Source organism: Micropterus dolomieu, linkage group LG22 (genome assembly GCF_021292245.1).
Source record: "Micropterus dolomieu isolate WLL.071019.BEF.003 ecotype Adirondacks linkage group LG22, ASM2129224v1, whole genome shotgun sequence".
Lineage (NCBI taxonomy): Eukaryota > Metazoa > Chordata > Actinopteri > Centrarchiformes > Centrarchidae > Micropterus > Micropterus dolomieu.
In genome coordinates this window covers 5,481,671-5,495,995 of record NC_060171.1, presented here as the reverse complement: position 1 = coordinate 5,495,995, position 14,325 = coordinate 5,481,671, and the positions used below count along the sequence as shown (strand labels likewise).

At 40.7% G+C, this 14,325-nt stretch overlaps 1 protein-coding gene across 1 annotated transcript in view; it reads left to right on the top strand.

Annotated features, from left to right (window-relative positions):
* Positions 1-14,325, top strand: part of met (MET proto-oncogene, receptor tyrosine kinase) — a 67,572-nt gene that overhangs the window by 10,626 nt on the left and 42,621 nt on the right. The gene's annotated exons all lie outside the window — the stretch shown is intronic.

The following is a 14,325-nucleotide window of genomic DNA, read 5'->3' as shown; positions in this document are numbered from 1 at the left end:
AAAGAAAGAAAAAAGTGGAAGAAGAGATGGTTAGCATGATAAAAACATAAAACTAACAATTATAAAGTTATCATATCAAGAAAATACCATGTATGAAATATGTAGAAACATATAGCAAACTCTCAGTGTCAGCCTATCTACCTCTAAACTGTATTTCACCATGAGCTTTTACCATGAATCTGTAATATAAAATTTATTATTTGCTTTCTCAGACATGTATCAGTTGCCTTAGAGCTAAAACTCACAAGCCAAAAATAGCAAAGCCTCAAAATCTACATCTCTTACTGTGAGGAGATGTGCTTTAATCAAAGCAATAACTAATAAATCAATCATCAGTTTAAGTGTCATTGTAGTTTTCCAGTGACAGATGATGAGATCCGCAGCAGCCTGATAATGTCAGTCTCTCAGTAATTCTGCTGACTCAAAGGGTTCTGTTGTGAATGTCACTGTTTTTAGTCCCACATGCCCGAACCTGCTCATGCCATCATTAAGCTGGTATTTGTTCCTTTGAGCTCTTCGTCTGCGCGAACCAGATGTACTGAACAGCGGGCTGTACTGGAGCTGGTACACATAACATCAACATTATCATCATTTAGTTATATATGAATAATGAGATATCTATGTTTGTGTAGTCCTTTGACCTTTTTAATCATATTTTGGAAATGTGTTATTGCCATTTTATCCTTGAATACTAATAACGTTTATTAGGTACTACTAGACAAGACAGAACTCTCACCATAAAATACAGTACATTTATCACTATTAGCAGGCATAAAATGCACTACCATTCACTGGACATGTAGAAGTCACTACAGTGGATTAAGCTTCCAAACTATTTTCCATTTCCCTTCTATGACAGATAGACAGACATGCAATGGATGCCACATGTACAGATTAGGCACAAGTAGCAGATTTGCACTATGGAGAAACATAATTACAATGTATAGTCATCAAAGTGCATTACATAAAGTATAAACGTTTTGGGGTAGATATGAAATATCAAAATCTCTTAGAGACTTAAGAATATCAATCTTGATAATAAAGGAGTCTGTATTTGAGTGGTAAAATAAGATTTCCTGATTTGGAATCTACCAGACAATTATTGATGGATGCAAAGGTTTTATTTCATATTACAAGGGGAAGTTGTGTGTAAAATTATGTCTCTGTCATGCTACAGAAGAAGCTAATTCTTCCTATTGTAAGATGAACTGAACATAAACATAACAATTATGAAAATTAGCATAAAGGCGCCACTGCCCTTTTCAAGGTTTTTTACCACAGATGTCACGGATTGTGTCTCACATGCCCGAGCCTGTCCATGCCATCGCATGGACAGGCTCAAACGGGCTCAAACGGGGTGCAGAACCCAGCGGTGCTCTCAACAGGCGGGCAGGTCTCCAGCAGCATACAGGAATCAACAAAAGAATGAAAATACTAATAATGTTCTTGTCCTGTCCTGTCCTCATTTTACTCCCTGGTAAGCCTTCGTTTTGAAAGAGAAGACTGCAAATGCGTTTGTAATGAGAATGAGATTAGATCTAATGTGTTTTGATAACCTGCATATATTGTCTTTTTAAAAGTAGGAGGTCAGCTACATTACATCTATAAAACAGCAAATAATAGCTAATTTAATTAAACAATTTATTATTATTAGTCCATTAACTAAAAATTCAAAAAGCAACTTTGATAATCAGTTCATCAAAAATATCAAAATTTCACTGGTTCTATCTTCTTAAATGTGAATATTTGCTGATTTTCTTAATTTTCAATGAGATTAAACTACGTATCTGGGTTTTGAACTGCTGAAAGTGTCAACCAGGGTTTTGGGAAATTGTGATTTGACAATTTATGGATTAACAGATAGATAATAATAAAAATAATAATAATTAGCTGCAGCCCTAAAACACTACTTGTCAAGTTGTTCAGCTTCACTGCAACAATCAGCCATATCGGTGAGTGCAAGTTTAGGCAGGTGCAAGCTACTGTCTATATGTCATAACGTCTGTGTAACAGTTTATGTGCACTGACCCGGCGCACTCTCACTTGCCATATGGCGATGTGTTTTCTGTGAGAGCTGGCAGCTGTGTGCCATCAGCCCATCCACCCTCAGGTGGGCCGTTGCGTCACCTGGCAGTCGGGTCCAGGCAGGTCCCTTTACGTGACAAGAGATTTGGTCAGTACCCGCACACAGCTTCACACCAGATCCGGCAAAAGACATAAAAGCATGGACTTTATCCTATAATGTATGATACATTACCCTTGAAATGACCTTACCTTGAAGCTGTACCACTGTGACAAGCCCTGTTGATTTATGCTATAATAGATTATTTGTCTTACTAATGATCACCCTACCCCATAACCACCAGAATAAGAGATTTCACAATACGTTGATGGTAGAAGATCAATCATGCATTTATTGCAGCAACTTTATTTCAACAGTACTGTCCACCAGTATTGGCTCAACGTGAGCCTATTCATGTCTGCAGGCATTTCCTGAGCGATTTTCTACATGATTTCACATTCAGTTAATGTCAGTGTTTAGTTTTGAATCCGCACAGTTAATGATTAGCCCAGGAGTTTGGGTTCTTGTTTTGGAAGTGTGTGTAAATCCTTTTGCATGGGCCTTTGTATGCACATCTTATCTTTGTTCCCTAGATAAAGAGTAGAGTAGTAAATATGCAAACCGTCAGTGCCTGCAAGCTGTCTTTCAATAATCAGGGTGGGAAATTACCACCAGCCACCATCAGCCAAATACTGTTCAATTCAGGCCACAGCTGATAAGATATTTAGTGCTAACTACGACCCTGTCAGATAAAAAAAACTTGTTTTTTTCACATCTCTTCTCAAATGTTAAAAATATGCCTGTTTTTCCCAGTTATGAATGAGTATATTGTGTTTTGGGATAGTTAGTGGGACAGAAGAAGTCATTTCCATCCATCCATCCATCGTCAACCGCTTATCCTGCGTACAGGGTCACGGGGGGCTGGAGCCAATGCCAGCTGACCTCGGGCGAAAGGCGGGGTACACCCTTGACAGGTCGGCAGTCCATCGCAGGGCCACACATAAACAAACAACCTCTCACGCTAACATTCACACCTAAGGACAATTTTAGAGACACCAATTAACCTAGCCTGCATGTCTTTGGATGGTGGGAGGAAGCCGGAGCATCCGGAGAGAACATGCAAACTCCACACAGAAAGGCCGGGGCAATTTTTCTTTTTTTTTTCTATTTTCTGACAATTTATAGGCTAATTGATTGATTAATTAATTTGTCCATAAAAATTGTCACCAGTTGCAACTCTATGGCAAACATTCAAGCATAGTTTGTGAATTTTGAAATCTATCCTTCCCTGTGGTTGGCTAATGGATAAAATACTTTATTTCCAGCCAATTACACAAAGTACCTTGGTGATGATTGTGGCTGAGTCAAGTCATCTTTTTGTTTTGACACTGTCTTGCAAATTAGATACTTTCCATCCAGCTGACAGACTCTGCTCTGATTGGATTTCCTAAATTCTTTCCTTACCAGCATGGAGGCGTTTGCCAGCAGTGCCAGAAGCCATTCGTGATACACTTGTTTAGTGTCAAATATGGAGGAGCTTTGCTCCACTGAGCTTATGAGTCAAGGCCCCAGAGCTATTTCCTAATCAGTGGCATACCTCCTACTCTTCTATTTCACCACATGGTGATATCCTGCTCTCTACTAAAATGAGGCTTGTGGATGCTTATCTGTCAGCCCCTGTGCTCTAAATGAAGGGCCAAAAGCAATCTCCTTTTCTCCTGCTGCTGTCCTGAGCAGCGGCCTCACCTCGACCCCATTTCTCTCATTTCCTTTGCTGTGGATCCTTCAAGCTTTGTCATAAGGTCTGAGTCTGGTCCTTTGAAACGCTCATAATCACAAAGGTCACTAGAGCAGCAAATGGTCCTGGCAGTCCTGCGGCCACAGATTCTGAGTGGACAGAACCCTCATTTGCATTTTTCTTAAGCTTTAGTACTTATACTAATGAGTAGATGGAAAAATGCAATGTGTAGATTGTTTATGTACATAGTATGGTTGATGACCTGCTTGAAACCACAAAGAAACATGGACAGAAATTTGTGGGCATCTCATCCACTAGATGTATGTTTACTCAATTGTAATTACTGTATATGGGATTTTAAAGCAAAACAGTTTATTGTTACTCAATAATCTACAGAACTTGCTCGAGGTTTCACAGGAAAATTTTTTTTCAAAGAAAGTGGTTCCAAAGACGCGATGCTTTTGAACTTTTTATAATAAATTAAACTTTTCAATGCCCTGGGCAACACAAATTAAATTCCATTCACTTCGATTGTGTAAGGGTTTATGTCGAAATCTCAGAGACAGAAAACGATCTGCATAGGTACCACCATAAGTAAGATAGGGGTGAACTGATCCTTTGATGTGAGCAATCTGCTAAATTTGACGTGTAGCCCTCTGTCAATCATTCCAATGTGCTTCCTGAATACACAAATAACCAGTCTAAGTAATCTAAATGTTTTAACCAAATGGAAGTGGACAAAATGCTTTTCCAGGGGAAGGTCTCACCTCAGATGAGGACTAATCCCCCCCCATTCCATTCAACCAGTAATCCCCACACAATGCAAGCAAAGGATTGTAGCTGAATGTGTACTCAAGTAATGGAGGCAAATAGAAAAGAAATCCCCCTCCCCATTTCTTTGTCCGCACACTTGTACGGCTTTTATCACCCTGCTGCGCTCCCAAACAATACACCACAAACAGAGAAGCTATTTAGTCAATCCCTCGGACACCACGGATGTTGTCTCCTGCAGGCTTTGATCTTATCCTCCTCATCGGTGATCCTGGCTTGAATCATATTGCATGAGGAAGGCAAGCTCACACCTGAGAGGGTTGAGTAGCTGTTCTCGGAAGTGAATAGTGTGTTTTACGGTTAAGGCCTAATTTTATCAGCAGCTGGACTCTGCCAGGATTGCTTTGATTTAAAGAGTAAGAAGAAAGTCTTAAACATATTCCAAAACAGCTATTGGCTATTTTTAGTTTTATGGTAAGACAGAGCTTTTGTTGGGTTTGCAAACCTGACTAAATTGTTGTTTTTATTGTTTTGTCTCAAATGATTACTAGTTTGCTTTCAGGTCAAGAAACCGCAATTATTGTTATGTTGCATCAAATAACCTTCCAGCCTGCACATTTTAAAACATAGAACTGAGCCCTCATCATGAAGTCGGTATACTGAGAGGTATACTCCAGTCCTGAGCATTAACAATTCTGTCTTCAGGCCTGGTGGCTCAGTAAGTGAGCACAAACAGATGCAGCAAACTTATTCAGAGCCTGATCCCTGAAGATCTTTGATATATCTGTACAAGTGTGTGAGCTGGAGGTTGAGCAACACTGCAAAGCCAGATGCCAACTTCCAGGAGTTTGTGGAGTGTGAAGAAGTAGCACAGTGATGTATTGTTGCACTCATAGTCCGCTCTCTGAGGACAGAGGCAATGCAGATTTGTCTTTTGTTTGCTTCATCATGCAGTATAGAGACTCTGAAGCACACAAATGGCTGCCACCTGCAAACTGTGATTACATGCAGTGAAACATTTTATGGTGACTTCATAAAGATCTGCTTCTATAAAAAACACGTCTGTTTTCTGAAGTTTTTAGATGAGGTTTTGGCTGTTTGTGTTTCATGGGATTTCTCAACTATATTTATCTCTGTTAGTTTCCATGCAAAGCTACCGGAATATTACATTTGCTTTTCTGTGTCACTTGGTGAAAAGAAACAAATATGAAGGGCAGTGCAGCTGAGCAAAAAAAAGTATATTCCCTGTGAAGAATAAATGCCTGTGTTTGTTTGGTTTTCTTCATCTGGTTCTGATCTGAGAGCGACCATGAGTACGAGCACTGTCTTTCTGCCAGCACAATGCCGGCCAGTGATCTCATCTCATCTAGTACCTGGCTGAGATGAGGAGGCCTGCATGTTCAGACATCATGTTGACCCTCGGTTGATAAGCTGCCTTGCTGCTGAGGCGCAGGCCAGTGCTGTTTACAACCTGAGGTTATCTGGCTGCTCCTGAATGGCTGATGTTGGGCTGCGGCTCTCCAGATGCTGTTTCTCTTCCTTACATCTTGTACGCATGAGCCCCAGCAGTTCAATCTGTCTCGCCTCTCAGATCTGAGAAAGATGAGAAGCAGAGAGAGCCTCTTACAGTCATAAAGGCAGTATGCTTTAAATGGTAGCGAGAAGGCTTGAGGAACTGTTTGGCAATTTCTGCTCACCGTGAAATCTTTGCTGTGGAGATTCTGCCAACTGTCTGCACCGATTTGATTATTCTAGACTGCTGGGAAGCAGGAATTCTGGAAAAAAAAAGTGATTTGGCTGAATAACTTCAGTAACTGAAAAATGTCAGTTTGAATCATTTTAGAACTTGTGTGCATATCCTCACTCATCCTCGGCAAAAAGGACCAATTATTTTGACATTGTGAGTGAAGCTGTTGGCTGTGCACAGCAGAAAAACTGTACATTTAAACCTCTGTGACTGTAGTACCTATGTAGTCATCATTGGGAGAGGGTAATGCTAATAAAGTTATGCAAGTAAATTATTGGTGCTAACTCTCTGAAGTCACCCTGACAATAAATCACCCCCCTCCCCATTATGTTCATGTGTTTCTATAATTAAGAGCACATGCAGGAATGGCAGCTGCTTTAGTAAATACGACTGATCACTTTGCTTAGCTGTCAGATTGGAGATTGATCTCACCTCAGAAAGACATTAACGCTCTAAAGTAATGTTCTGAGTGAGTAATATCCCGGCTGAAAAAGCAAAGCATGATGTGGCGCTCATTTGCACCCTAAAAATTACCCAGTGTCATTACTCATTTAGTTACAGTGCCGTCAGAAAGCATTAAGACAGGGTGTTTGGGGGTGTTCCCATCTATATTCATCAACATTATACTGTTTATACCTTTTTAACCTTGGGGACTATATATATAAAAAGCATTGTGATACCTACATCTGATGTGAAATGTTAACTAAAGGTTTGGGTTCACTCAAGGGAACCAAAACACACTTTCTTTTCTAATCTTTCAGATAGTTTTGGTTTTATTTGTCCATATTTGGGACTTTTGCCTACACCCAGAACAACTGAGGCAAATTGACTTTTGTCTGTGCTGCTCACACTATTGAAAAATTACATTTACTGTAAAAACAGCAGTGTGTTAATGGGACTTTCTACCTGAAAATTTTCCTCACAGCTAGGACAGTGGAGTAACAATGACATGATGTTTCCCCACTTTATTGTGGGGGAGGCAGATATATAAGAGACATATATCTCAATCACAAATTAAGCCAGATACCACTATTATAAGCAAAGAAATATGCGCTTTTCTGGGTGTACTAACCCTTTAGAGCTGAAAGTCAGCACTTAAACCTCAAATTCAGTCTCCTAGAACAGTGGTTCCCCACCCCCGTGCCATAGACCGCCATTGCACTAGGGATCATTTGCTACTGAGCTGTGAGAAAATTGTAAATAAATTATATGACTCAGCAAAAAAAGAAAGGACTTTATAGGCAGTTTTGTGCTGTTAATACCTGAAACTTGGAGCAGTGTTTGTGCTGCATCTTTCCTATAATGCCAAAAAATATATAAACAACAACATACAATTTCTGATAATACAAAGAATTCAATTGATATCCTGTGCATCTTAATAAAAGTATGATGGTAGAATAAGCTTACTATCCCGTCTCACTTAGATTACAACCATCATGAGGTTCCCTCCCTTAGCATCCTTAAAGCAGATGTCACAAATATCGATGTGACCTCAGTATTTAAACAAATAAAAGTCAGGGAGAAAAGTGTGAGTCCAGCGGGAATGTTTTACTGTATGTTTCATGCGGAAAGTGCAAGCCAAGCATGACAAGCCTGGGTTTATATAGTGTAATGTATCTCATATGTCAGGAAGTTTTATGAAACACCTAGGATAAGAGCTGCATGGATGGAACCTAGTATCATTCATCAATGGGAAAACTTTTGTTATGTACTTACCACAGAAATTGGCCTTATTGAACCATTTTTGAAAATTTCCCATATGAAAAAACCATTCTCTCTTAATAGTTCATCTCTATTTATGAATGTATTAAGGAGTTGACCAGTCTGTTTCCCTTTGATCTGCAGACTGTAACTTTAGCTACTGTGTCAGTCTGACCGATATGGGAATTTGCAGTGCAACTCTGGAAAGCTCATCTGAAGAATGTGCTGTTGCCGTTTAGTTGAAGTGGAATCAAGTAAGTTCTCAGACAGAGCAGAAATAGTGTCTTTTGGCCCCCGATCACCAAACTCAGCAGTCCATCATCCTTCCCCTTGTTTTGAATTGCATAAATCCCCGGTCTCTGAGAAGAAGAACAGGAGAAAAATGTGTTGATACATGCAGGAAAAGAAGTGGCTTTGTCAAGCAGTGATGAAAAATCACCCCCATCTGTGTTCTTAGAGATGATATTTTAGTCTCTTATTGGAGGCAGAGGATACGGAGGATGCACGATCATCATTCACCTAGCCAGGTTTCATAGAGTTATGGTGATTTAGTGGCACCGAGCGACTGGAAGCTGCATTGTTCCTCTGTAGGAGAAGCCTGGAGAACACACACAAATATACACACATGCTGATAGATTATTTAGAATGGACTGTGTGTGTGTGCGCGGGTGGAGTTAAAGGAAATAGAAAAAAGAGAGGAAGGTGGTTAGTCATGAGAAGAATTGAAGGGGGTGGTCAGGAGAGTAGGTGTGCGAAAATTTTACTCAAGAGGGATGGGGGAGAGACAGAGAAGCTTAAATGATACAATAAGATCTTATTTTCAGTATCTGGACTGAACAGGAGAATATCCTGCCAGTGGTGCATGATAATTCTTTCTTTGTCAGAAAGAGATTTTGCACAGGAAGTGATTTGTCTTACATATTAGAAAAATAAAGACAAAAGATTACACCATGATCTGTGAGCTATTGTTAGTTCTAGTTTGTGGGCAGGGACAAAATTAGGTAATGGAATGTTCTAAATTTTGGAAGATGGTGTTTCCTACTTCTTGTCACAACTCTCAAATGCAAATTGCATGTTGTGAGCATGGGAAATGTAAAGACTGCATTCCTTCGCAGGAAAGGATACAATATCTCATCATGGACACCATAGATTTTCTCTGTGTGGAAAGGTGAGCTAATGGTTGGGCAACTTGAATGTCTTTGGTTAAGTACTCCAGAAATTTAGTATTCCATTGCTATAAAGTTTGGGGACTTGTGAAAGACAGATTTTATTTTGAAAATAAGTGGATAGTTTGTACATCGCACCACAGTTGGGTACAAATGCAGGGCAAAATCAGCATACAAAGCATGTGAGGCAAAAGCCTGCCTCTTCTTCTTCATGTTTGCCTGACGATGACCTTATAGGTGGAAATGTCACATCCTAAAAATTTGGTAAGCTTGCAAAATTTAATGCCTCTCCTTATACATTACTGTACATGTGCTTATCTCACCGTTCATACACAAAGGAAAGACCTTTTCAGCTACTTGCAGCCTCACATTCTGTCTAATGACAGTTGTGGAATTTTACATGAAGGATGTCTTTTGGAAACCAGTGATTTTAGAAACCTCCAGTTTGCTACTTCGCTGCACCAAGACAGCCGCAGTAAGTGCCACCATGATGACAGTCATTTCCAGAGCAGTGTCTATTTTTAAAAATATTTATACATGCTATATGAATCCAAGATCCCAATTTTTGGCCACACAGAGTGACCGTTATCTGTGGGTGTAACAAGCTGTTTGTTGAGAAGCATCAGAGGAAATAGGATGTTTCTTGAACTTAATACCATGTAAAATGTGTCAAAATGTGAAAATATCAACCTGAAAAAAGATAACAGGTTCAGAGCACATGTTTTTGTCACATAAGTCAAAGGGGTTTGAAATAGTGTCAATTATAACTGTTTACATTTCTGAAAAACAGGATGTCTAATTTTACTATAATCTCCACATATTATTCTCCGTGCCTTCTGTTGGAGCTGTTTATGTGTGAGGCCATTTTTCTGCCTGCACCCACCTCAGGACCCCATAATAAACAAAGTCCTGCCTGGCGTCTGGGGGGCCACTCAAGGGCGAGGCCAGCTGCATTGCAAGTGCCAGGGTCGGTCCTCGGCTTATTGTCAGCTTCTCTCACTCCCTTAACTGTCCCCAACACCATGACCCCTACAGCAATACACACACGCAAACACACATTAACACATGACTGCATGTGCTTGGAGCGACCAGCCACCTGCGTACTTATACACACACGTCACGGTCATTACAGCTACTGAGGGTCAGGTTACAGAATAACGTGCACCCTAAGTCCAGGTGGAGTACTGTAATGTGTGTCCCAACATTACAACAACAATACATTCCACCCAACACACACACAGACCTATATGTGCACTCCACATTCTTTTGCATTTCACTTTCTCTGAAAAATGCATTTCCACACAACCCGACGACAACCAAACCTCTCCGCTGTCTGAAGTGCACAAATATCACATGCAATCCGGAGGTCAAAGGTCTGTTATTCCAGTGAGGGAGCCAGCTGAGCAGCCAGCAACGAGACAGACTCCATGGGTTTGTGCATGTGTGCAAGTGTGCTTACTTGGGCCAAGCCTCTGCAACATGATGTGTATTTTTGTACATTAGCAAGAGCCCTATTTTTGCACGGCAGTGACAGTGTTTGTATCCAAATCCTCTCCTGCCAGTAACCTAGTCCATGGTTTATAATTCAGGCATTAGTGTGTCTATTCACACAGGACCCAGAGGCCACAGTGAGAGTATGAAAACGACATAAGACCACGCGGATCACCTTTCACCCCCTCTTGACTCTCCTGAGCAATGCCGTAGGGTTTAGGAGCTCCACGACACAGAAACCCTATCGCCATGCCGTTGTTTTGGGGACAATGGCTGCTGGTTAAGTATGGGGCAAAAGCTGTACAATATTTCACATCTGCCCCACGGTGCCTGTTCTACAGGTGAAAGACACATTCGAAAAATGGCCTGAAAGATGTAGAACATCAGGAACACTTCCAACACTGTAAATCTTCCAAACGATGAATGTAAGAGAGAGATGAAAAATGTGCATTAAACTCATCTAAACTTCAAATTGAATCAGTATAAATAGTAATTTATGGAATAATTGATTCATTACTCAGTGATTGATCCTCCATTAGGGAAACCTTAGTACTTTTCAGATATCGGCTAAAATGTGTTTGTAGCTGCCAGTATCAGAAATCCGCCAGTGGATTTATCCACCATTACTGCAGTGGCAGAGTCAAACTGAACAAATTTTTACCGATGGTGGAAACGGAGAGCAGTTGCTCCTCTGATAGGTACAGGTAACCAGTCTGAATGTGGAAGTTATTTAGTCTCAAAACACTGGTGTAAAGTTGGTTATGACAAATTGTGAAAGTGTAATTTTGTGCTGTAAACATGTAGAAAGTACCCAACTACTGTGCAGGCAGTGACACACTGGAGGAAATCATCATAAACACAGACTTTAGAGAATTGTGGATTTTACTTCACAGTAAGTTGATAACAGCAAAGCCTAGTGCGTGTGGTTTTGGAAATTTTTCAAATTGTATGCTTCCACCTACAAACTAGATTAGTCTGTAGAAAAATTTCAAATAATTCACACCTCCAACATTTCGACCTTTTGAAATTCTTGTAGCTCGTGCTCTTGTTTAAAAACTGCTGCCAGCATTCTAAAACCACCATTACATGGTTTTATGGTCAATAAAATTATTAAAGTTTTCTTTCTTTCTCTCTGCTAGACTTTTTTTTTTTGTTGTATTTTTTGCTTCGTTGGGCGGAGCCTGATTCGACTGTCAATCTCACAGTCGAAGCTTTGCAGCAAAACAAGGATCATGTAATTTTGGCGATATGAGGGAGCTCAACGTGTGATTTTACATAGAACTACCAGTTTTCTCACAAAAAGTTCATATACAGCCTATTACAATACACATTTCAACGTTTAATGTTGTAAATAAACATATAAAAAGAAAAAAAACTTCCAATAAATGTTTTTAAAGTGCGTGAATAAATCCAAAATTGGAACCCTAACCCTGGGTCGTCATTGCACATGTGTAGGCATAGCGTGGATGTGTGTAGTGGCAGGAGGAAAACGTGATGAAGAGACGGAGCCACAGCTTTACTGGTGTTGTGTCGAGTTGTGCGCGCCTCGCGGGACTTTCGGATAGTTTATCACTGTTGATGAACCACACAAAGAATATTTTCTCGCTTTTAAACAGCCGCAACTTGAAATAGACCCGCGAGGAACCAAGACATGCATGAAGTTGTCGGCAGACAACTCTGCACAAGACCGGTGAATGGCAGGCGAGAGAAAGAGAGAGAGAAAATGGTCAACAATAAGCCTTAGTTTAGCTTCGGCTCGCAATCGGCACGCACAAAAACACACGTGACATGATTCGACTATCAGTCGACTATAGGCAGGACTTCACGATTCTGATTCGATTATGTAAATCCTTAGACGGGGACAGGGAATTAATTAGCCTGAAAACCCATTGTGAAAATTCCGTCCGCCACTGTAAACTGTTGTTTAAGTTCTGTGGTTGGTTTAAACTTGTCATAAATTCATGACTTCGTTAAATTTGAGTATATATTTAAATTCTTTATTGGACTTTTTGTCATACTTTACTCTCTTGAGGAACCTGTTTGTCTACATGGCAGTGTCAGCGTGACGTCCTGTCTATGTGCCAAGAAACAGCCAAGGATAACAGCAGCGGAGCTTCAAACGAAGCTTGTCAAAACAGCCTTTCCACTGTCCAATTTCATTGCCTTGATCCTCAGGAATACCTCAACAGAGGCAGAGGAATGCCTCCAAAGACCCATTTAGTCCTCCCTCCCATCATCCTGCTCCACTTCAACAAACACCCCAAAGTCCTGTTTGTTTTCTCTGAAAATAATCATCCTATGGCATGTTTTTTGAGCCGCGTGGCATAATCACTAAAGCTATCATGTCTCTATCTGCTGTAGTTTTGAGAAGAGTCTTGGCAGAATCCCATGTTTTTCATATGTGCTCAGTGCTAGCCGTTAGTCCGGAAAATGCAAACAGGAGTTACAATTGATCGACATTTTAAAAGTGTGATTAGCACCGGTTGACACATTAAAGACAACCTGTGAAGCCTGAGAAGTTTCTTCTGCCTTCGCTCTCAGACTTTGTCAAACCCTCCTCTGTTACCTACTTGTCCATATCTCTATCCAATTTAAAAACAATTTCAGTCACAAACTGTCATTTCTTTAACACCAAGTAATTCTGTGCATAGCAGCTGGCTGCACCGCCTCACAGCTGTTTGACCTAACCATTGTCTCTCTTACTGCAGCCACTAGCCTTGAGGACATTTAATTTAACCAAGTTTTGTGACTGTGTGCTTGTCGGTTAGCCAGGGTTTCTCTGCTTTTCCCTGCTTTCCTCTTCGTGCGTCCCTGTTCGTCTCGGCTATGTAATGTCCCCAAGAAAGAAACTTTCTTGATTTATTACTCTACCATTGTTCTCCTCATCTTCAAAGCTTGCCCTTGAGATCTTCACTAAACAAATGACGCAGCGTGCTTCACACAAACCACAAATAATCGCCTTATGACCCAGGCAGGGCTTTAGGTAGAGGGTGAAAGAGATTGTGAGTCTGTAAGTGATTAAAACTAACTTTTTTTTGATGCAGCAAGATCAGTTTTTACCCTTTAAGTCACAATAAAAGGTCAAGATCGCACACATCGTTGTGAGGAAAACACTGCATTCAGGATTAGTTGTTTCCTGCTAAAACTGTATTTAAAGTACTCTGAATGAAGGCACCTGCAGGATGTCATAATCATTCTACCTGTACTGCCTCCCGCCCCCTTGTGACTCCAGTGAAGAGGTCATCATCCACTGAAGCTGAGAAAACAACAGAAAGCTCAGGCCTGGTCAGGCAGTCAGGTCAAGGACCTTAAGAGCCATAAGAGGCCCAGCACCCTCTGGGTCATTAAAAATTAATGAAACTTGAGGCTGGGACTGGAGGCCATGACTAAACACAAAAAGAGCCGGAGCACTGAGAGAGCAGGGCTAGTGAGTAGGGGTGGGGGGTGGATTTGATAGAGAAAGGCCCCCAAATCCAGCTCTGGCTACAGTCTGAGCTTTCACTATATGCTCCAAAGGCTCCAGACACAACAATCTGCACTACCCAGCGACTTTTGAAAACCAAAGTAAGGGGTACTGGAGTGACAGATTTTGCTTCTAAAACTCAAGTGAGGAGACAGAAGAAGAGAAAGAGGGGGGTGGAGAAAGAGG